This window comes from Somniosus microcephalus, chromosome 11 (assembly GCF_052327205.1).
Source record: "Somniosus microcephalus isolate GS21.2 chromosome 11, FLI_Smic_1.0, whole genome shotgun sequence".
Classification (NCBI taxonomy): Eukaryota; Metazoa; Chordata; class Chondrichthyes; order Squaliformes; family Somniosidae; genus Somniosus; species Somniosus microcephalus.
Genome location: NC_140997.1, coordinates 18,882,686 through 18,907,349, shown reverse-complemented (window position 1 = coordinate 18,907,349; position 24,664 = coordinate 18,882,686). Strand labels below are relative to the sequence as shown.

General features: G+C 44.3%; 1 protein-coding gene across 1 annotated transcript in view; it reads left to right on the top strand.

Annotated features, from left to right (window-relative positions):
• gna12a (guanine nucleotide binding protein (G protein) alpha 12a) overlaps positions 1-24,664 on the top strand; it is a 106,392-nt gene that overhangs the window by 65,159 nt on the left and 16,569 nt on the right. The gene's annotated exons all lie outside the window — the stretch shown is intronic.

Below are 24,664 nucleotides of genomic sequence, written 5' to 3'. Positions count from 1 at the left end.
CATTCAGGCATACAGTTGTTTGACCTTTTGCATTGTGTTCAACAGTGTCGAGTGTGACTTTTCATGGGCTGCAGTCTGCTATTTTAAAAATCATTGGGATTTGCTTTCTGGCATTGGCACCACAGTAATGTTCGCCTCTCCCCTCTGAGTGAGAAGTCCCACTCCAAGACTGGAGCACGTAATCTAAACTGATAGTTCCAAGAAGGAGTGCTGCATCGTTGGACGTGTCATTCTTCAGATGAGAGATTAACCAAGGCCACATTATCTGTACAGTGGTTCAGGTAGATATTGAAGATCCCGTGGCACGATTTATTTGAATAAGAGCAGGGAGTTCCCCTGGTGTCTTGGCAAGTTTTGCACCTTTAACCAATACTGCTAAAAACAAATTAACTGGCCATTTACTTCATTGCTGTTTGTGGGGTTTGATGTGTGTAGACTGGCTACCACATTTAAAAAGGTCATTGGACTTCAAAGTAATTATATGTCGGGCTCTTAGAGACGTTGTTGGAAGATGTGATCAGGTGTTGTATGACTTGGGTGCAATAAGGGCACAGTATATAGGCAATATAAGACTGGGCTAACCAAATTAGTAACAATACTGTGGAGGAGGAATTCCTAGAGTGTATACGGGATGGTTTCCTGGACCAATATGTCGAGGAACCAACTAGAGAGCAGGCCATCTTAGACTGGGTATTATGTAATGAGAGAGGATTAATTAGCAGTCTTGTTGTGTGAGGCCCCTTGGGGAGGAGCAATCATAATATGATAGAATTCTTCATTAAGATGGAGAGTGAAGTACAGGAAACTTTGTGATATCCGGCACCAACGGGACCGAGCTGTTGCCGTCCCATCAAAACTGCCGGACAAACCAGCGCTAATGTTAAAACATATGGAGCTTTTGAGCTCCGTATCTAGCAACAAACCCTGTTGCTTCTAAACAGTCGGCTGTAGCTTGCAAGCATCTCTGTAGCTAAGCAACAGCTTTAGCTAGACCTTGCAGAGCCTGACTGGTGGGGAAAAAAAAGTAACGAAAAGAAAAAAAACTTACTGAACCGACTCCTGAATTTTGCCGGTGGATCGAGCTTTCCGGACAGTTAACCTCTGGATAAACCAAAGTTTCCTGTAGTTGACTCAGAGACTAGGGTCCTGAATTTAAATAAAGGAAACTACGATGGTATGAGGCGCAAGTTGGCTAGGATGGATTGGGGAACATTACTTAAAGGATTGACGGTGGATAGGCAATGGCAAACATTTAAAGATCGCATGGATGAACTACAGAATTTGTTCATCCATGTCTGGCATAAAAATAAAACAAAAAAGGTGACTCAACCGTGGCTAACGAGGGAAATTAAGGATACCATAAGATCCAAGGAGAGGACATATAAATTGGCCAGAAAAAGCAGCAAACTTGAGGATTGGGAGCAGTTTAGGATTCAGCGAAGGAGGACAAAAGGATTAATTAAGAGGGGGAAAATAGAATATGAGGGCAAGCTTGCAGGGAACATAAAAACTGAATGTAAAAGCTTCTATAGATATGTGAAGAGAAAAAGATTGGTGAAGTCAAGTGTAGGTTCCTTGCAGTCAGAATCAGGGGAATTTATAATGGGGAACAAAGAAATGGCTGACCAATTAAATACATTGGTTCTGTCTTCACAAAGGAGGACACAAATAACCTCTCAGATGTCAGGGAACATAGGGTTTAATGAGAGGGAGGAACTGAATGAAATCAGTATTTGTAGGGAAATGGTGTTCGGGAAATTGACGGGATTGAAGGCCGATAAATCCCCAGGGCCTGATGATCTACATCCTAGGGTACTTAAGGAAGTGGCCCTAGAAATAGTAGATGCATTGCTGGTCATCTTCCAAAATTCTATAGACTCTGGCAGAGTTCCCATGGATTGGAGGGTAGCTGATATAACCCCACTATTTAAAAAAAGGTGGTAGAGAGAAAACGGGGAATTACAGACCAGTAAGCCTGACATCGATGGTGGGGAAAATGCTAGAGTCCATTATAAAAGATGTAATAGCAGAGCACTTGGAAAACAGTGACGGGATCGGACAAAGTCAACATGGATTTCCAAAAGGTAAATCGTGCTTGACTAATCTACTGGAATTTTTTGAGGATGTAACTGGTGGAATAGATAAGGGAGAACCAGTGGATGTGGTGTATTTGGACTTTCAGAAGGCTTTCGATAAGGTCCCGCATAAGAGATGAGCGTGCAAAGTTAAAGCGCATGGGATTGGGGGTAAGGTACTGTCTTGGACAGAGAACTGGTTAGCAGACAGGAAGCAGAGAGTTGGAATAAACGGGTCTTTTTCCGAGTGGCAGGCAGTGACTAGTGGGGTACCGCAGGGATCGGTGCTAGGACCCCAGCTATTCACAATATATATTAATGATCTAGACGAGGGAACTAGATGTAATATCTCCAAGTTTGCAGACGACGCAAAGCTGGTTGGGCGTGTGTGCTGTGAGGAGGATGCCAAGAAACTCCAGTATGATTTGGACAGGTTGAGTGATTGGGCAGATGCATGACAGCTGCAGTATAATTTGGATAAATGCGAGATTATCCACTTTGATGGCAAAAACAGGAAGGCAGATTATTATCTGAATGGCAATAGACTGGGAGAAGGGGAAGTGCAACGAGATCTGGGTGTCCTTGTGCACCAGTCGCTGAAGGTAAGCATGCAGGTGCAGCAGGCGGTTAAGAAGGCATATGGTATGTTGGCCTTAATCGCGAGAGGATTCGAGTACAGGAACAAGGATGTCTTGCTGCAGTTGTACAGGGCCTTGGTGAGACCACATCTTGAGTATTGTGTGCAGTTTTGGTCACCTTATCTGAGGAAGGATGTTCTTTCCATGGAGAGAGTGCAGTGAAGATTCACCAGATGGCAAGAATGATGTATGAGGAGAGATTGGGTCGATTGGGCTTATATTCGCTGGAGTTTAGAAGAATGAGGGGATCTCATTGAAACATATAAAATTCTAACCGGACTAGATGCAGGAAGGATGTTCCCGATGGCGGGGGAGTCCAGAACCAGGGATCACAGCCGAAGGATAAGGGGTAAGCCATTTAGGACTGAGATGAGGAATTTCTTCACCCAGAGAGTGGTGAACCTGTGGAATTCTCTACCACAAAAGGCAGTTGAGGCCAACTTATTAAATATATTCAAGAAGGAGTTAGATATATTTCTTAAGGCTAAAGGGATATGGGGAGAAAGCAGGGACAGGGTGCTGAATTTGGATGATCAGCCATGATCGCATTAAATGGCAGAGCAGGCTCGAGGGGCCAAATGGCCTATTCCTGCTCCTATCTTCTATGTTTCTAAGACATATTACTGGGAAATAACTAATTAGAGGAGCGGGTACAGTATTTTAAAGACTTTACAGCTCAACTGAGGCAGTCTGATTTAATGTCTGCTTGCTTCATTTGTTTGTTCCAATAGAAGTTAAGATTTGAAAATTAGTTTCCAACAGTGTTTTCATCCTTCTGAAAAGGTTTAAATTGGCAGCTTCCGGATCAGCCTGCCTTGCTTTCCAAAGGGATTTGAGGCAAACTTTAATTGATGGCGTTGACTGTATTCAGAATTAGAATCTGTGGGGGTAGATTTTAAATTTCACCGCTGAGTGGTAAACACAGTGCTGCAGATCAGCTGCCTGTTACACACACTTCCCGATTTTTCTTTCTGTTGACTTCAGGTTACGCGGATGACTTTAAAACTATCAAGTGATCAGGTTAATCTGGATGTGTTGTGCTGTCCTCGGCTCCAGTGCGTGACAAACCAGTTGTGGTTTGATTTGATCTGAAGGCCTCTTATACAGACTAGATTAAGTAATTGATTTTTTTTCCTCGTCAGGATTAGACTATTCAGCGACTAACGCCTACTGCAGACATTGTGTTAAGGTATTCAAGGATTTCTATTGACCTCCATCAGAAGTGTCGGCTCCTTTTTTGATTTTTGTCAGTATATTAAAAAAAAATTGAAGTGCTTACTTGTAAAAATTAAACAGAGTTGCTAAATTTCCTTGTAATTTTAGCCAGCAGTAGAGGGAGTGACATCAGGAGACTCGTGGAGCATAAACGCCAGCATAGACCAGTTGGGCCGAATGGCTGTAGACTCTAACTATCCTGATCCTATAGCAAAGGTTTGAAGCCATCTACCCACTGCAGTAAGTCTACAGAAGTGAGGGGGAAGGAAAGAAGAGAGACATCCATTTTGAATCTTTGGAAATTATTTGCTGCTAGACTAGTTATTGGAGGAGTCGATTCAATATACAGGAAAAGTTCTGATATCCGGCGTGTTGCCGATCTATCAAAAGTGCCGGACATGCAAAGTCAATGTTGAAGCATACGGAGATGAAAATCTCCATATTTGACAACAAACACTGTTGCTCAGCAACAGCTCGTAAACACTCGGCCCGTACCTTGAAGCGTCTCTGAAGCTGTTGCGAAGCTCCAAAGACGCTTTCCAGAGCCTGCCTGTTAACAGAATGCTAGGAGAAGGAAAAAAAAAGAACTAAAACGGCTGCTGATTTCTGCCGTTAGAGCAAAGTTTCCGGCCATACAACCTCCGGATAAACCAAAGTTTCCTGTAGTTTGTTTGGAATCTAGAGTTTTCCTTTTAGCCTTTTGAACTAGTCCATTGCACTGCAGAATTGGCGAATGCTGAACCTTGAGGTGAACGGTAAGTTTAATGGCTAAATGTGATATTGGAGGTGTAACTAGCATGTCCATCACACTGGAAATGCAAAGTTTGTGTCACACTTGTATCTGATTAGCTGAAACAGCATATTCAAGTAACATTTTGTAGAACAGCAACAAATCAAAACTGAACAGTTTTTAACCCCAAAGGATGGGGCTGGAAATTTACAAGCATTTGCCAATCTGCAGAAAAACTTCTCAACAACTGGCTTCTTCACTTCCATCCATTACAGTAAAATGACTGTGGCTTTAAAGGTGCAGGCTACATTAAATGCAGCTCCACCTAGGTAGCAGAATAATATAATGCTGCTGTGCTTACAAAACAGTGCTTCCTCAAACTTCCCCTGAACAATGGCATGAAAGGTACAATAATATTTTAAAAGAAAACTATACTTCCTGATGCATTCTACATTCTGGTAACATTCTTCTACCAACAGATCGAATGTGATCTAATTAGTCACATTTTGATTACCACAATGCAATCTTGACTGAAGTAGAGACAAATCCCAGAATCTTTGTAATTCTGATTAGAAAAAACAATCCAATCTGTTGCTCAATAAGGACTGAGTTCTACAAATAATAAAGTTGGCCAAACCTCAGCTGCACACATTCCTTTCTCTCGCATCATTGCTTTCCTGCTTAACATAATTCAAGTTTCGATAAGTAGGGGGTTTTTGATGGCTGTCTCGGTTTGCGATGTTAATAGTCTTTAAAATGTCTTTTGGGTCTTTAAGGCTGTAATGGTGTCTTCAGTGCTGGATGTCCAGCATCTCTAGCAGAGTATTTTTTAAATGGCGAGAGATTGGGAAATGTTGGTGTTCAGGGGGACCTGGGTGTCCTTGCACATAGAGTCATAGAGTTATACAGCACGGATAGAGGCCCTTCGGCCCATCGTGTCCGCGCCGGCCATCAAGCCCTGTCTAATCTAATCCCATATTCCAGCATTTGGTCCGTAGCCTTGTATGCTATGGCATTTCAAGTGCTCATCCAAATGCTTCTTAAATGTTGTGAGGGTTTCTGCCTCCACAACCCTTTCAGGCAGTGAGTTCCAGACTCCAACCACCCTCTGCAAGTTAACATGCAGGTACAGCAAGCAATTAGGAAAGCAAATAGTATGTTGGCCTTTATTACAAGTGGATTTGAGTACAAGAGTAAAGACGTCTTACTGCAATTGTATAGGGCCCTGGTGAGACCACACTTGGAGTATCCTAAGGAAGGATATACTTACCATAGAGGGAGTGCAACGAAGGTTCACCAGACTGGCTCCTGGGATGGGGGGGGGTTGTCCTATGAGGAGAGATTGAGTAGACTAGGCCTATATTCTCTAGAGTTTAGAAGAATGAGAGGTGATCTCATTGAAACATACAAAATTCTTACAGGGCTTGACAGGGTAGATGCTGGGAGGATGTTTCCCCTGGCCGTGAGTCTAGAACCAGGGGTCACAGTCTCCGAATAAGGGGTTGGCCATTTAGGACTGAGATGAGGAGAAATTTCTTCACTCGGAGGGTGGTGAATCTTTGGAATTCTCTACCCCAGAGGGCTGTGGCGGCTCAGTCATTGAGTATATTCAAGACAGAGATCGATAGATGTTTAAATACTAAGGGAATCAAGGGATATGGAGATAGTGCAGGAAAGTGGAGATGAGGTAGAAGATCAGCCATGATCTTATTGAATGGCGGAGCAGGCTCGAAGGGCCAAATGGCCTATCTTGATTTTCTTGGGAATTTCTAGATATCCCTAAATATTATTTGTAGTACACTCTATTTCTATACCAGTAGTAAAAAGATTTATTATATTTGTGGGGTTTTCCCCCATTTTGGTTAAGTATGGTTTGATGTGGAGCTCCAACACAGGAGAACAATTCTCTAATATATCATGTGACTTTATGCTCCAGAACTATTGTAAAATCTGTCAACATAGAAATGAGTCTCCTGACTTGAGATTGAGTCAGCTTTTGGAACATTTGTTGTGTTTTGTAATGGTTGTTGCATCCTTTTACAGTTAGTGATTCAGCAAGTTAGTCAGAGAGACATATACTTCCTCTTGCTTCCCATGTGGCTTTGGTGAGCAACTTTGTTTAAAGGCTTGCCAGATTGTATTGGGATTCTGACCATTTTCCTACTTGTTCTGTGTGGTGGGGGGGAATCCTACATTTGAGCTTTTGTTAGTGTTTCTCAAAGGTACCAGTAATTTTCACATGTTCTTTTCACCTTTTTGGATTCTGTATGTAATCTTTCTAGTAATTTTTAAATCAGTTTTGGGTGTTAATTAGCTTACATTTTATTTTATAAATGCTCAATAATGCTGTGCTTAAAGCTGAAGCAAGTAAGACAACTGCAACCAGAAACACAGTTGCTGCTGTGTGGAAAGAAAGTTTGAACCCAGATATAGCTTGTCAATCATCCAACGTGCTTTCCCAGGTGGATTTGTTGAATTAGTTTAAAGGTCACGAGAAATAGTAAGCTGATGCTTGAATGATAATGAGGCCGTTATTTGTATGTTTTAATTTCCAGCATCAGGATAAAATTTGTGGACCAGTGTTTTAGGTCTAGAAAGCATTCTTAGATTTAGTCTTTAATTTTGGACTTCATTTAGTATTCATTTTTGTCTTTGGTTCAACAAAAATTGCATTTGTCATTGTACTTTCCGTGGTATAGAATCTTGCAGCACAGAAGGAGGCCATTCGGCCCATAGTGCCCGTGTTCTGTAGGTATACTGGTTTTACTGCGACTAATGCTTTATTATTAACCATTTCCCATAAGTTTGGCTACAATAAGAATGGACTACTTTCAGGTTGCTTGTGTTCTTTAATCTACAAGTCTGGCAATTCTTGTGCAAGATGTAATTTTTCCCCACTTTATTCATGTTCTTGCTCCTTTTTATTTAAGGAGACATTTCAATGAGTCTCATTTTACCATAAGTGGCTAAACAACTGGCAAAGGAACGAGCCGTTGCCAAGGTGATGCTATGCTGTACAGCGGTGGTTCCACAAAGGTCCAGAATCGAACCTGAGCTGGTTTGAGATGTGCAAGTCGTTCCCTGACTTTGTCTAAATTACTGACCAAACACAATGGAGAATGAAGAGTGTGTGTGTGTTGGCTGAAGAGGAGTCTGTGTACCCATGAGCCGCTTTCATAATGGGAACGACTGTTTTTAAAAAAAAAAAAAGGTCTTTCTGCCTGCAAATCTGCAAAGTTTAATTTGAGGTTGCTGTCGGCTACATGGGACCCCATGCAGTGGGAGCAGGTGGCACTTAACCCATTGCAACAGCAGCCATACACTCACAGATAGCAAATTAAGTAGGCAGAATTCTGAGTCGATACTTAAACTGTGATGGCCAATTGCATGCTAATGAGCTCAAACTTCCAGTGCTCCCACCCTATAATTTGCAAAGTGTAAAGAGTTCTAGTTATGTCTTAAATTATTCAGCATTTTGGTTTTGCTAAATGCTTCAGAAAATGATATGCTCAACTGTATGTTTACTGGTATTTTAAAAGCCTATCCATAATTATTTAAACTTTCATTACACTTATGGAATCTGTGTTCCTTTATTTGAACATTACTTTCTTAGGCATACCTCATGATGAAAGCCCTTCATTTAGTTACATAGTAGTCCCTCACTGTAGGGATCTGACAGACCATGGAATGGATACTGCCGTTTGTTTGACTTGCTCCATTTATCGCCCTTCAATTGGTTCGATGGCGTGCCAAAGCTCTCTGGTTGCTTCCCCATCCAGTTGAAGATGCTGGTATGTTATGGAGATAATCCGAAGGGAACTGAACAAATCATTGGAATTTTAATACAGAAGGTAGTCAATTATCCTAGGCCAGTATCATGTTTTGCTACTCTTGGCCGCAAATATTTTAGTATTTAATGCTGTAACTAACTCACTTTTAATCGCCACTTGTGAAGATGCATTCTATATTCTAATGCAGTCCCACCACTTAAAACGTGTATGTTTAAAACTGGCAGTAGCTTATAGCGGCCAAAAAATGAAAACCATTAACCATTAGCATTAATGTCAATTTTGAAGTTGCCAGTGATAGCGTCTGTCTTCATTGCTCTGTTTATTTTGTCCAGAAACAGCTGTGTTCACTCACCAGATCGCACCTCGTTTACATGCACTGAAAGCATGAACTATCTTTTGTAAATAGCACCTCTTTAAGGTGCATTGAAGGAAGTGAGGTTATATTTCTCTGTTGAAGATTGAGATCCCACATTGTCTCCTCTTTCACTGGTTACCTGAACAATCCTGTTCTGTATTCACGCTACTTCATGTGATTCTTGTATTTGGTATAAACTCCGATGTAAATTTTTATTGTTTCTGATGATGATTCTTGTCACAAGATGCAACAAAAAATTTTTTTTAATTATTGGCTAAACATTGCTTGCTAAATTTGTCAGGCAAAATCATGTCTCCAGTGTCCCTTTGCCTACGAGAAAGGTTTAGCCACTCAAGAATTTCCAGCTGCGAGTGTAGTGCTGCAGTGATGTAGCTGTAGAATAAGTGTGGTTTTCCTCTGATTGTGAAGCAACAGTGCCGTGTACTAGATACCTCTAGGACTGGGACTGTCAGTGGCGGCTTATATGAAATAAGGATAAAATGTTGTGATTGAGGGGGGAAAAAAGTACACTGATGAGTGTGTCTATAAAATGGGTGTGTGCTTTAACATCAGGTATGTTTGACTGTGAAATGAACATGCATGCTGCCAACCAGACTATAAATAAGGACATAGTGTTCTGCATATACACTCGTAGAGCACTGTTATAGCGCTGCCCCGCGTATAGCAGGCAAATTGCGTTCGCACAAACGTCCCCGTTATAAACCGTGGAGACTCTTTCTATTCAGAGTGCAGGAGGGGGTGAGTTGGTACAGTCTTCAACCATTTTACATCTAGCACTGTGGTTCCTTTTATATCCCAGTATTGTGAAACCCTTATGTAAACTTGCATTTTTACAGTAACGAGCAGTTTGTTGCAACACTGGTTAACAGCAGCAGCTGAAGGACTCAAAATAAACCACTGTTGGAAGTAGTCTTCCTTTAGGCATATTGTCTTGACTATTGATCCTAGCCAGTACTCTTATGTTCTGAAGCTGCTGGGAAAACTTTTATTCTCCGCACAGCCATAAACTCCCTTATTAATAGTTGCTATCTACATTAACCTCTTTCACGTTGTGTATTTTTAATTCCACACTGGACTTGGATGCATATACAAGGTTCTTTTCAGTACATCGTTTTTTTTAAAAATTGTGTAGGAATGAAAACATTTAATTTACAGAGCAGCTTGTACATTTTCTTCAAAGCATGTGGGGAAGGTGCAAAAGACTGAATATGGTGTCCGAGCAGAATTGCTCACTTCAGGAAGTTCATGGGGGAGGCGATTTCCTCCGACAGATTACTGCCCAGTTGGTGAAGATATAAATCTACCCCCACGTGACGAGCCCCTCCTTGTAGATGTTGCAGCTGATATTTACAACTGCGTTCTATTCTAGGGATTTACCTGAATGTTAAAACCTGCATCCTGGTCGTTCCCCCTGGTATGGCTCCCATCTTCACTCCCTCAAATCCAAATGGCACAGACGTGAGCGTATCTGGCGCACAACTGGTTTAGTGATGTATCACCAGATCTGACTGGATCACAGTAAGCACTATTGGGCCTCATTCTCCTCTGCCGAAAACACCGGGCAATCCAGGATCATCCTGGAGAGCAAAGATAACCTCTGGCTGCTTTTCTCCATTAGCAACTGCATGTGTAGACTGCTCTCCCCTGCTTCTTCCACCCTCCTCCAGCAACGTGAGGAGATAATGGACTACTTCTTCACTAAGATTGAGACCATCTCTTCAGCTACCTCTGCTGCTCTTGCCCCTCCCTGCCCCTTGCCCACCAAGCCAAATCTACCTCCAGGTTTGCCTTTGCATAAGTCCTGATCCCACGTCCTTTTATAGTTTCTTTCCCATATCCCATCCTGCCCTCTCTGGGTCATCTCGTCCACGAGACCCACCTCCTGCTCCCTTGATGCCATTCTCCTTACCACCCAATAAACCTTCAAAAATTTTGCATCAGATTTTATTCCTAGTACATGAGTCTGGTTATTAATGCTTACTCATGCTGTTATTTTGAAGTCTACCTTTTAATGCTGGTGCTAATACAGGAAACTTTGTGCTATCCGGCACCGACGGGACCAAGCTGTTGCCGTCCCATCAAAACTGCCGGACAAACCAGCGCTAATGTTGAAACATGGAGATTTTGAGCTCCATATCTGGCAACAAACCCTGTTGCTTGCTTCTAAACAGTCGGCCGTACCTTGCAAGCGTCTCTGTAGTTTAGCAACAGCTTCAGCGAGACCTTGCAGAGCCTGACTGGTGGGGGAAAAAAGCAACGAAAAGAAAAAAAACCATACAAAATGGCTCCTGATTTTTGCCGGTGGCTCGAGCATTCCGGACAGTTAACCTCTGGATAAACCAAAGTTTCCTGTAAAATTCTCATTTCTCATTCTCTCCTGCGCTCTCTCTCTCTCCCCTCTCCCCTTCTTAACTTAAATTCAGTCTAGAAGCAAAAACCAAACTGAAACTTTAGGATTGTTGAGCACCCAATTTACCTTCCTGACCCCCATGTTAGCAGAATGGTGGATTCTCCTCGGGTACTGTTTCCCCCTCCTTTCCAAAACTCATTTCCCCCGACCCTTCTGTCCATGCAAGCCCCCCGTCCTATCTCCAACCTCTCACTCCTCTGCAAAGTCCTTGAACGTGCTGTTGCCTCCCAAATTCTTGCCCATCTTTTCCGCAACTGCGGAATCTCTGGAGTCGGGTTTCTGCCCCTGCCACCACACGAAAATGGACCTAATCAAAGCCACAGGTGACATCCTCTGTTACTGTGAGCAGGGCGCATTTTCCCTCCTTGTCCTTGACCTCTGCAGCGTTTGACATGGTTGGCACCCCATCCAAAACTCTGCTGTCTGTATCCCATCTCACATCAAGTCCCACTCCCTCATCACCCTGTTCTTGCTGACCAGTCCCTGGACCCCCAAAACCCCCAATTTAAAGTTATTTTGCTCAGGTTTAAATCCCTTTGTGGCCTTCTCCCCCCCCCCCCTCTCTGTGCAACCTCCTTCAACCATCCATTCCTCCCACCCTAAGGAACTCTCGGTGACTCTGGCTTCTTGTGCACCCTCCTTCAACTTTGCCCCTGCCATTGGTGGCCATGCCTTCAGCTGCTGAGGCCCCATGCCCTGGAACTCCTGCCCTAAACTCCTTCACCTCCCTAACCGACTTCACGACCCTCCTTAAAACCCACATCTTTGACCAAGCTTCACCTCTTCTGATATCTCCTTTGGTTTGGCATCTGGGCTTTTTTACACATCTGTGAAGAGTCTTGTTTTTTTCTACGTTAAAGGCACTATATAAATGCAAGTTGTTGTACTGTTCCTCTCTGATGTTTGATCCCTTCTGTTAGGTTACTGCCATGTAATTGCTCTCAGACCTCTGTTCTGTAATCTTTTTAAATTGCATTATCGGATAATTAAGTACTGCTTATTTCTTTCTTTCTCCTGTACCTTAGACCTTCCAGAGATGTACTATTCATCTGGCATAGCTATGAATTACTGGTTGTCAACTGCCTGAAACGTGCTTACGGCTGCACAATCCTAATTGGCATCCAAGTAAATATTGACTTAATTGAAATTGGTATTTACAAAAATAATTTTCTTCTGCCAAACTATTCTAAGCCTGTTACTGCTTTTGAATTGAAGGTGCTCACTTTTCTGACCTCTGTGCTCCATCCTTTTATGCCTTATTTATACTTCTGGGGAATGGTACCATTTCTGAACACAGTACATGTCTTTAGATTTCTCAGGCATTCTGGTTTGGAATATGTGACACGGAAAGAGTTGTAGTTCTGAAAGAAAATTAACTGCAGCTAAAAGTAGACTTGTGTGTATTCACTTTTTTTGAATGTTCAGGAGGCAACTTTTAATAAGTGATGTGGAAGATGCATTGGCAAAGTTTTGATGAGCATTTTTGTTTTGGGTGAGATTGTAATTGCAACGACATTGTGTATGAGTGACAACTTATTTTAGCACAGTTTGTCATAGAAAGTTACAGCACGGAAGGAGGCAGTTTCGGCCCATCGTGTCCGCGCCGGCCAACAAAGAGCCATCCAGCCTAATCCCACTTCCCAGCTCTTGGTCTGTAGCCCTGCAGGTTAGAGCATCCCAAGTGCACATCCAAGTACTTTTTAAATGTGGTTAGGGTTCCTGCCTCTACCACCCTTTCAGGCAGTGAGTTCCAGACTCCCACAACCCTCTGAGTGAAGACATTTCCCCTCAAATCCCCTCTAAACCTTCCACCAATTACTTTAAATCTGTGCCCCCTGGTTTTTGACCCCTCTGCTAAGGAAAATGAGTCCTTTCTATCCACTTTATCTAGACCCCTCATAATTTTATGATTAAAATGTCATCACATTTCCCAAACGCCTTCATGAAGATGCTCTGTTAACAACAAAATGTGACCCATGTCTCTTGTTTTGAGAGAGATGTGTGGACTAGAGCTATGTTTACTAAGATTAAAGATGGAGAACAGTGTTAATACCATGTATGCCCGCCGGGGACCAGGTGCATGTTTTGTTTTTCAAAAGCCATATCCTTTTAAAGCAAAATGTTTATTTTAAAGCTTTGAGCATGAGTGTTCAGACACACATACATTTTATACAGGGAAGGGTTAGTTCTATAGTGCAAGTAATTTTATTCAGTTAAAGGTTATAGCTGTATTCATCGTCCCTTTCTTTTTTCCCCACCCCCAAAAAGAACTGATTGTGGAACTAGGTTACAATGGTGTATCTAGCATCTTCTCTGGTGCATGGAGGCATGGGCCTCTCCCTTTCTGCTGATGAGCTTCATTGGAAAATTTTGGTGTGACTGACTGTGTGAAGTTTTAGCTTTTTGCATTACAAACTGTATAGAAAAGGGATTTAAAAAAAAGTAACTACTGTAGAAGCTAAGCCGAAGTCTTGATTCTTGTTATCCATCTGCAAAATGGTGGTGTTAAAAGCTAAATTCAGAGCAGGGTCATACATTGCAGTGCTCTTGATGTGGCTAGTTATGTTCTCTTGTTCAAGGACATCGAAGCAACCCAAAAAAACAAGCTGTTATTAGAAACTTTAGAGTAACCACTGCCAATGCCAGCTGTTTTGATAAAAGGATCGAGTAGAACTGCCGGAAGGTGCTCATTAAGGTTTAAGACTGATTACCACAAGCAAAATACTGTCTAGCACATCGTGAGCATGTTGAGGGATTTGAAGCATTTTCCATAAACTCAGTGCAGAGTCATGTTAACCCTTGTTAGGACTTTGAATACCTCTCTGTAGTTCCTGAGAACATCTTCTAACTTGTTTTTCCATTACACTTTTACTGGAAATAACCATGTTGAATTACATAAGTCTTCTATTTTAAAAGTAAGTACAGTATGATAGTGATCCAGAGTTTCCTTTGGGTCAGAGCTCTTCTTTCATCTTTGCTTCTCACTGTCGACTTCTTGGGAGGATGGTATTTTTTTTAAACTTGTTAGGTAAACAAGTGGGAGCCATCGTTGGGAATTTTAAGTTAGATCTACACACTGGTGATTTGAGTCAGTTTTTGGCCAGGTGCATGTTTAAAGCATCTTTAAAGGATATGGCTTTTAAAAAAACACAACATGCACCTGGCCAAAAACTGACTCAAATTAATGGCACAATGGGGTCTGACAATCTAACTTTTTAAATTTAAGGTTTAAAATAATTTTTCATGTTACCATACTGATGCAGATAGCTCCAGGGTACTACCACTGCTGTGTTCTATAACTGCGTCGTTGCAGATGACACTTGTGTCTGCGCTCACTCGGAGGTCGAACTCCAAACCATCGTCAGCACCTTCACCGAAGCATACGAGAGCATGGGCCTTACACTAAACATCCATAAGACAAAGGTCCTCTACCAACCTGCCCCCGCCACACAGTATTGCCCCCTGATTATCAAAATCCACGACAAGGCCTTGGACAACGTGGACCACTTTCCATACCTCGGAAGCCTACTGTCAACAAAGGGCAGACATCGACTACGAAGTCCAACACCGCCTTCAGTGTGCCAGTGCAGCCTTTGGTCGCCTGAGGAAGAGAGTGTTTGAAGACCAGGACCTCAAACCCGGCACTAAGCTCATGGTCTACAGAGCAGCAGTGATACCCGCCCTGCTGTATGCCTCAGAGACATCGACCTTGTACAGCAGGCACCTCAACGCACTGGAGAGGTACCACCAACGCTGCCTCCGCAAATCCTGCAAATCCATTGGCAGGATAGGCGCACCAACGTCAGTGTTCTCGCTCAGGCCAACATCCCCAGCATCGAAGCTTTGACCACGTTCAATCAGCTCCGATGGACGGGTCACATCGTTCGTATGCCCGATACGAGACTCCCAAAAAAAGCGCTCTACTCGGAGCTCCGGCACGGCAAGAAAGCCCCAGGTGGGCAGAGGAAATGCTTCAAGGACACCCTCAAAGCCTCCTTGAAAAAGTGTAACATCCCCACCGACACCTGGGAATCCCTGGCCCAAGACCGCACAAAGTGGAGGAGAAGCATCCGGGAAGGTGCCGAACACCTAGAGTTTCTTCGCCGGGAGCAAGCGGAAGCCAAGCGCAGGCAGCGCAAGGAGCGCACATCAACCCAAGCACCCCACCCACCCGCCCCTTCAACCACCGTCTGCCCCCACCTGTGACAGAGACTGTAGGTCCCGCATTGGACTCATCAGTCACCTGCGAACTCAGTTTTAATGTGGAAGCAAGTCATCCTCAGTTCCCGAGGGACTGCCTAAGAAGATGATTCTATAACTGTCTGCTACTAGGAACTCGCAATGATTTGCCTCTAGACTTGACTATTCCAACGCACTTCTGACCGGCCTCCCGCATTCTACCCTACGTAAACTTGAGCTCACCCAGAACCCGGCTGCCCGTGTCCTAACTCGCACCAAGTCCTGTTCACCCATCACCCCTGTGCTCGCTGACCTACATTGGCTCCTAGTTAAGCAATGCCTCAATTTAAAAATTCTCATCCTTGTTTTCAAATCCCTCCAAGGCCTCGCCCCTCCCTATCTCTGTAATCTGCTCCAACCTCTTTTCCCCCACCCCCCCCAAACCCCTGGTGAGATATCTGAGCTTCTCTAATTCTGCCCTCCTGAGCATCCCTGATATTTTAATCGCTCAACCATTGGTGGCCGTGCCTTCAGCAGTCTGGGCTGGAATTCCTTCTCTAAACCTCTCTGCCTTTCTACCTCTCTTTCCTCCTATTAAGACGCTCCTTAAAAGCTACCTCTTTGACCAGGTTTTTGATCATCTGCCCTAATTTCACCGTATGTGGCTCGGTGTCAACATTTTTTCGTCTTCGAACACTCCTGTGAAGCACCTTGGGATGTTTTACTACGTTAAAGGCGCTTTATAAATGCAAGTTGTTGTTGCCATTTCTCTCTGGGGGGAAATGTTGAGCACAGACATCATAAGATGCCTTCAATAACCTTAATTGATTGCATCATAACCAGTCTTGATATTTGAGCTCATTCTTCCAGAGGCTTAACTAATACATGGGGCAAACTTGTGAGTAGATTTAATCAATGTTTCTGTTTAGCTGCGCGGTCAAGCGGCTGCGCAGAGATCTGCAGCTCCTGCACAGGCCGTTCACCGGCTTTTAAATGGCAAAAACCGCACATGCACGATCATTTGAATGGGCCGTGCTGCCCATTAAAGGGGCCGTGCACCCTAATTAAAAATTAGCGGGGACATTGGATTTAACAGGACATGTGTATTTATTGAATTTATAAGTACATGTATAGAGGTGATGCGCGGGTATCAGATGAGGCGGTGTTGGGGGCCTGCTGCGTTCCGGCTGTCGTCCAAGATGGCGGCGTCCATGATCCCCATGTGGCTGGAGGCGTCCAAAATGGCTGCTGTACCGGTGGTTCGCACATGGCCGGGGAGGCCCAAGATGGCGGCCCGCATGGCCCACACGCGGCGCTGCTGGGGTTCGGGGTGGCTTTGGCCCTGCAGACGTTAGCATAGTGTCCCTTCTTCCCGCAGCCCGAGCAGATCGCGTTTTTTGCCGGGCAGCGCGCTCTGGGGTGTTTTGCCTGGCCACAGAAGTAGCATTTCTGGCCTTGGGGCACTGCTGTCTGGCCTTGGGACACTGCTGCGGTAGTTGGGCCGTTGCTAGGGTGTGGCTGGGGTGGCACGGCGCTATGAGGCGGTCCTACCGTGTCCCAGGCTGTCATTCCCCGCGGCGTCCACGGTGCAGAGGAGTAGGCATCCATGCCCCGGTAGGCTGCATCCAATGATAGTGCGAGTTCAGAGGCCTTGTTGAGGTCGAGGTCACTCTACTCCAACAGTCGCTGTCAGGTGTAATTGGATCTGTGGCCCGCTACAAAAGCGTCCCGGATAAGTTCCTCTGTGTACACGGCGGCTTTTACATCCTTACAACCACAGGCCCGGCCAAGCACAGACGGTGACTGAAGGTATTCCACGGTCGATTCCCCAGGTTGTTTACGACTCCCCAGAAGGTGCCTGGCGTACACTTCGTTCACTGGGCGCGTGTACTGGTCCTTGAGCTTGATAGCGTCCGCGTACGAGGTCGCGTCTTGGATGAACGAGTACACTCGGTGGTTCACTTTGGAGGTCAGGACATCCAGTTTATCCTCGTCCGATTTGATTGCTGCGGAGGCGGTCAGGAATTTTTCGAAACACTTAAGCCAGTGAGTAAACTTGGTGGATGAGTCCGCCTCCCGATGATCTAAGTCCAGGCATGCTGGTGTGAGGATCTTCTCCATTATAAAAATTTTGTTAATAAAATTGATGCGCTATCAATTACTCATAAAAGACTGAGAGTTAAGAGAGTAACTAAAGGCTTTTATTAACAAAAGAATGAAGGTCTGCCTCGAGTGGTCGACCGGTCCAGAAATACAAAGGGCTGGGGAGCAGTCACCTTTATACTAGGACTTGTGGGAGGAGTCAGCCGAGGCATGTCCAGGCATGTACACAGTGGAATACAAACAGTGGTTTACCACAAGAGGTTAACTAATGGTAATGTTTCTATTTATTTTTAAACTTGGTCATGAAATGCTCATTCATTCAGCAGGTGAGGGACTTGGGTGCACTTCAGAAAAGGCGACAAATCTAATGAAGAACTTTGTTTTTGTTGCTGAACATCCACTGTGTTTCATTTATTCTTCACCGCCCGTCAATTACAAGAGAAATGCAGGGAACAGCACCAACAGGGAGCAGCACGGTGGCATAGTGGTTAGCACTGTTGCCTCATAGCGCCAGGGACCCGGGTTCGAATCCGGCCTCGGGCGACTGTCTGTGTGGAGTTTGCACATTCTCCCCGTGTTTGCGTGGGTTTCCTCCGGGTGCTCCGGTTTCCTCCCACAGTCCAAAGATGTGCGAGTTAGGTTGATTGGCTATGATAAATTGACCCTTAGTGTTAGGGGGGATTAAATACGTGGGGTTACGGGGATAGAGTGGGATATGTGTTGGTGTAGGGGTTACGGGGATCGGGTGGGATATGTGTCGGTGCAGGCTTGATGGGCCGAAATGGCCTCTATCTGCACTGTGGGGTTTCTGTGATTCTGTGAACATGGCCGCCTTTGATCTCACAAAGGCCTTCGACACTGTCAACCGTGAGGGATTATGGAGTGTCCTCCTCCGATTTGGCTGCCCTCAAAAGTTTGTCACTATCCTCCGTCTGCTTCACGACGGCACGCAAGCCGTGATCCTGACCAACGGTTCCACCACAGACCCAATTCACGTACGAACCGGGGTCAAGCAAGGCTGTGTCATCGCACCAACGCTCTTCTCGATCTTCCTTGCTGCAATGCTCCATCTCGCCCTCAGTAAGCTCCCCGCTGGAGTGGAGCTAATTTACAGAACAAACGGGAAACTGTTCAACCTCCGTCGCCTCCAGTCTAGCTCCAAGGTCATCCCATCCTCTGTCGTTGAATTACAGGACGCAGACCACGCTTGCGTCTGCGCTCACTTGGAGGTCGAACTCCAAACCATTGTCAGCACCTTCACCGAAGCGTACAAGAGCATGGGCCTTACACTAAACATCCGTAAGACAAAGGTCCTCTACCAACCTGCCCCCGCCACACAGTACTGCCCCCCGATTATCAAAATCCACGACAAGGCCTTGGATAACGTGGACCACTTTCCATACCTCGGGAGCCTACTGTCAACAAGGGCAGATGACGAAGTCCAGCACCGCCTTCAGTGTGCCAGTGCAGCCTTCGCTCACCTGAGGAAGAGAGTGTTTGAAGACCAGGACCTCAAACCTGGCACTAAGCTCACGGTCTACAGAGCAGCAGTGATACCCGCCCTGCTGTATGCCTCAGACATGGACCATGTACAGCAGGCACCTCAAAGCACTGGAGAGGTACCACCAACGCTGCCTCAGCAAGATCCTGCAAATCCATTGGCAGGATAGGCGCACCAACGTCAGTGTTCTTGCTCAGGCCAACATCCCCAGCATCAAAGCTTTGACCACGCTCGATCAGCTCCGATGGACGGGTCATATTGTCCGCATGCCCGATACGAGACTCCCAAAACAAGCGCTCTACCCGGAGCTCCGGCACGGCACGAGAGCCCCAGGTGGGCAGAGGAAACGCTTCAAGGACACCCTCAAAGCCTCCTTGAAAAAGTGTAACATCCCCACCGACACCTGGGAATCCCTGGCCCAAGACCGCACAAAGTGGAGGCGAAGCATCCGGGAAGGCGCCGAACACCTCGAGTCTCTTCGCCGGGAACAAGCGGAAGCCAAGCGCAGGCAGCAGAAGGAGCGCACGTCAACCCAAGCACCCCACCCACCCGCCCCTTCAACCACCATCTGCCCCACCTGTGACAGAGACTGTAGGTCCCACATTGGACTCATCAGTCACCTGCAAACTCATTTTTACTGTGGAAGCAAGTCATCCTCGGTTCCGAGCGACTGCCTAAGAATAAGAGAAGGAGGACGTATACAATTGTTTGTGCAGCAACCCAGTTTCTAAAGTTTGTTGTTTGAAAAGTTGGATGGGTGCTCGGCAGTGTTCCCTTTAATTTTGTTTTGGGTGTGTGGTTTTTCCGATTTAAAAGCCGGTGAGCCAGCTGGGCGGGAGCTGCCGAGGGAACATTGGTGCTCAGTATGGTGCCTGTAAATGCTATAGTAAGTGGCATGCCATTAACTGATGGTTCTGTCAATGAAAAGGTAGCATGACCATAAAGTAGAGCATCACATTTCTGTAAATTGCAGAGAAATCTACTTTATGCCAGATGATTGAACCTGCAGGTGTCCTTGGTTTCAAAGAAAGGCAACATGATTTTGTTCTCTCTAGTAAACGATTGTTAGGCTGTGTGTCTGAATCAAATTGGTGCATTGTGCCGAGGGAATAAAAAGCCTGGTGGAATGTGTTCCTTACAGTGATGGGGAAATTCAGATTTTCACAGTCTTAAAATCTTAGTCAAGATGGTGATCTAATGGAATTGTTTGCTACATGTTGAGAGAATACTTAAATGTGTTTGGTTGTGCTACAAAGTAAATAATTCAAGTGAGCAATTTTGATGACCTGCATGAGCTTGGGAGGGAAAACACCATGGTTAAATTCTTGCCAAGTACTGCTATGGGGTGAAGGATGCAGATTCAATCCCTTGACATTTTCTGGATCTGTAGGGAGAAGAGGGTACAGAATCAGAAGGGTGTGTTGTCACTGGAACCCTCATTTCCAAGTGGTCAGGTAAGCGTGACTTTGGTGTAGGCCAGAGAGTTGCTTCCCTGGTTGGAATTGGTTTATGGTCTGATGAGACCAAAATAGAAAGTGAAAATATTATTTGGTATGTATCCCTCATTAAGGCTCAGTTTTATTACTTATAGTAATATTTTACTTTAAGAAGGAAGAAGGCTCATGGTACAAGACACCAGCAAAGCTGGAATGACTAAATAAAACAGTAAGTAAATTGGGTAGTAGCATGGTTTGAAGAATATAAGAAGGTAATGAGTTCCACAGTTTTGAGGACCTGAGAATGCGTTAGAGCAGGAAACGGTGTAAGTGTCAGTTTCAGCACAGTGGGTAAGAGGTGAGGAGGATGAACATATGCATCAGTGTATTTGAGCTTGTAGGAAAGTTTGAAGGACTGACCACGCCAATATCAATAAAGTAAGTAAAGACAGAGGTTTTGATAAAGGTTGGAGACTGAAATTGAGAGGGATCAGCTGTCAAGAGTTTTTCTTGTACAGAAATGCAGATGTGCTGGTGGAGCTTCCCTGTATTTGGACGCACTGTTCCGTTATTGGACCGACTTGAGTTTTATTTAGAGTTAACAGTTGAGGGGGAGTTAAGTCCTTGGCATGAAAGAGGAAGGCAGTTTTGGAAATGGAAGGGGTGTTGAGGTCCAGAATGTTGATCGACAAAGGGGGGCTAATTGCAGAGCTATCAAAGGTAACAAACAGGTGGTGGCTATTGGTTAGACTAGTGAAAGACATGGAGAAATTGTGTGTTGGAAAATTGGGGAGGAAAAAAAGCAGATTTCCATTACTGCATCAAAAGTCAGGGAGGTGATTAAGAATATTTATGGTTAAACATTTTTTTTAATGGCTATTGTGATATGAAGGGCCAGTTTAGCACAGCAACAGCAGTGTGATGTTGGTGAAACAATATTAAAGGTAGTGACATGGAATCTGAAATTATGCCGTCAAATTATTGAATAGAATCATTGAATTTTATAGCACAAAAGGAGGTCTTCCAACCCATCGCGCCTTAGTCCATTCATCTACTATTTCAAATATTTATCACTTCTTTAAAAGATGTTACTGATTCCACTACCATCACGGTTTCTAGTAGGGCAGTCCATGTCTTGATAACCCTCTGCATAATTTTCCCTTTGTTTTTGATGCCGATCTTAAATAAATGCCTTGTAGTTACTGCGGTTCTGTGGTAATGTGATGTATTTTTATCCAGTGAATACTGCAACATGTACATTTAGATTGTGGGAAATATAGGAAAGAAAATAGAACGGTCTTGGACTTGTATTGAACCTCATTACGAGGATCTCTGGTTTATTGGAGTAACTCAACTATCAATTTTCCCCAAACATTGTACAATGTACATGTTACAGTATTCACTGGATAAAAATACATCACATTACCACAGAACCGCAGTAACTACAAGGCATTTATTAAAGATCTGCATCAAAAACAAAGGGAAAATTGGGTTGGTCAGTGTTTGGTTGGCTGGTTGAAAATGTGAAGTTAAGAGTTTTATCCAGTCGAGACTGGTGAGTGAGCCAGCCTTTGATCATTTAACTACAGTGTGTTTTTCACAAGTATGTTTGAAATTGTGTAAAGGGGTAATTGAGTTAATGATTAAAGAAATTAAATCACTAATGTTGAAACTTCCAATTTCAGGAGGTGATCATGCAGCTATTACCACTATTACTTTATAGAGCATGAAGGAAGAAATATTGTACAGTTCCTATAAAATATCTGGTATGTAGCCCAAAGTTCTAATTTATTTCAAGAGCCAACTCCACTTTTGGGCGTTTGCCAATCACACCTGAGCAATCTTTGCCGAATTTCTTGGTCCACACTGGTAGTTGTCAGAGTTGAAGCAAAGGGTGAGGAATTGAGTCATTGTATTTTCCAGAAGGCTTCGAAACACGCTGTGGAGTTGCATTCTCCAAAGCTTTATTTCGGGCAAAGCTTTATCTCGGATAGTAACAACTATTTTTTAATGAACTGCTCAAATTTACCTGTGATTTTAAAAATATTTATGTAGCGCCTTTAACATAGAGAAATATCACACTCAATCAAGTTTAACAAAAACGGCGCACATTTTATTTTTTTGCTCCAAGTACTTCTAAAACATGGAAAGCTTGTCAGTATGAAGCCACTGCATTGTTGGGACAGAGAGCGCTCTGGGCACCCAGGCTAGAGAGGAGCATTGATGTGATCTCTCTCTGTTCAGTGCTGGCACTGTTCCCAGTAGCTGGAAGGCAAATGTAGAAAGTTGTGTCCATATTTCAAACTTTCAAAGTGAGATCAAATGAAATACCAATGTCCTCCCTGCTGCTATGGGCCAGTTTGAATGGGAGCAGGATCCTGGTGGAGGGAAGAAAAATCAGAGAGCCATCCCTGGACCACAAACACACTGGCAGGTTGTCCACCCACCCATTAGCAGTAACAAGGAAAGAAAGCATATAAACTCGGCACAAATTTTAACAGTCTAACCTTGAACTGATAAGAGTTTAGTGTTGTAGCCAATTGTAATTATTTTATTTCAGGGTTCTTCCATCTGTCGGACCAGATTGAGCTTTCTGACTGAATTGAGATGTTTTAAGTTGGTTGTATTGAGTCTTTGTGTTTTTTAGAGGTTTCAGGCAAGGCCTCCTACGCTGTCTGGGGCACAGCAGGAACAATAGTGAGGAGGCGGGCCAAGGGTATTTACTGTGAAACAGCTCTAACATGGCTAGAGCTTGTGTTCTCTTTCCAGACTTTGTAATTATGCAGAACAGCAAATGTCTTTTACATCAGAGCAAGACTGAGCATTTAACCCATTCAAGGGAAAGGCTCATAATTGAAATAACCCTTTTAGAAATTGAAGAGCTGATTTTAATTCCGGCAGGAGTCATGCCGGTGGGGCCTAGGAGGATAGCAAACCATCCAATCCTCTGCAGAATAAGGCCTGGGAGAATTCAACTGCCGGACCTCATCTGCGTAGGCCCCATCAGTCTCCCATCCGAACCCAGTGGGAAGCACTATTACGAGGGTGCCAACACTGACCCCAAGGAACAGTCCCCGCCACTTGAGCAAGGGAGAGTAGGAGGGCACGTGGTCGGGGAGGGGGAGGCAAGCCTGGGACAGCGGAGACCCAAGGTTTCCTTGTGGGGACTGGAGGAGCATTCCTGCTCATGCTGGCCCACAAGGAAACACAAAATAATAAAATTGATCTTGCCTTTCTGGGTCTCTTCTGGCCCCGGCTCCTTGTCACGAGGGTGGCTTGGTGGGGAAACCACGAAGGATTTCCCGTGCAGGCCTTGGGTTAAAATTGCAGTCGGGCCGCGATGATGTCAGCTCTGCATATTTAAAGACCCCCCCCCCCCCCCCCCACTCACTTCTGTGGGTCTCTCTCTCTCTCTCTCCTGCTGAAAAGAGCAGGTTAAGATTGCTACCTGCGGAAAGGCAGCGGGACCGGTGCAGTTAAGCCGCTGAGGCCATTTTAATTGCCCTCCTGCCCTGTTTCCGCCAGGCAGGAAGGTTTAAAATCAATCCGAAAGAGTTGATGTCCTTTTTATTGTGGGTCTGCATAAATGGCAAATGTTAATTGTACCAACCAAACGGCTTGGTGATTCAGCCCCAGAGCTGACTCCTCAGGAATACAAAACGCGTATGATTAATGACTGTTGGAATATCCTGATTGGGTCCTTGATACTGTGATTAGCTGTTGTAATGTTGGAATACCTGATAGTCTCCAGGAACTCACCAATTACTTTATATCGATTTTCTCATCTCGCACAGATGTAGATTTTCCACTTGTAGCTGGTGTGACTAGTAATCGTTCATCTTAATGTTGGTTGGCTGATTGAGCTATTGTTTTAATTGCACTTGGTTGAAAGGAACATAATGGCAAGAATAAATGAGATGTCCACTTGCTGAGGTTTTTACAACAGCAGTAATTTCTTCAAGTCTGCTTATCCTAAAACAATTGCTGATGCAGTTAAGCCCTTATTATAATTACAACCGCTTGTTAAGTAATTGTCGAAAGAGCGAGCAGAAGTCCATCATACAGTAAATGGATTGTATTGGAGTCGATGCGAAAAATGTACAGCTCATGCCAATAAACAATTAGTGTAGAGCTCTTCACAATTATAAAGCAGATTTAAAATATTAAGACTGAAAATGGTGTGGAGAAAAATATCACCACTTTTATTGAC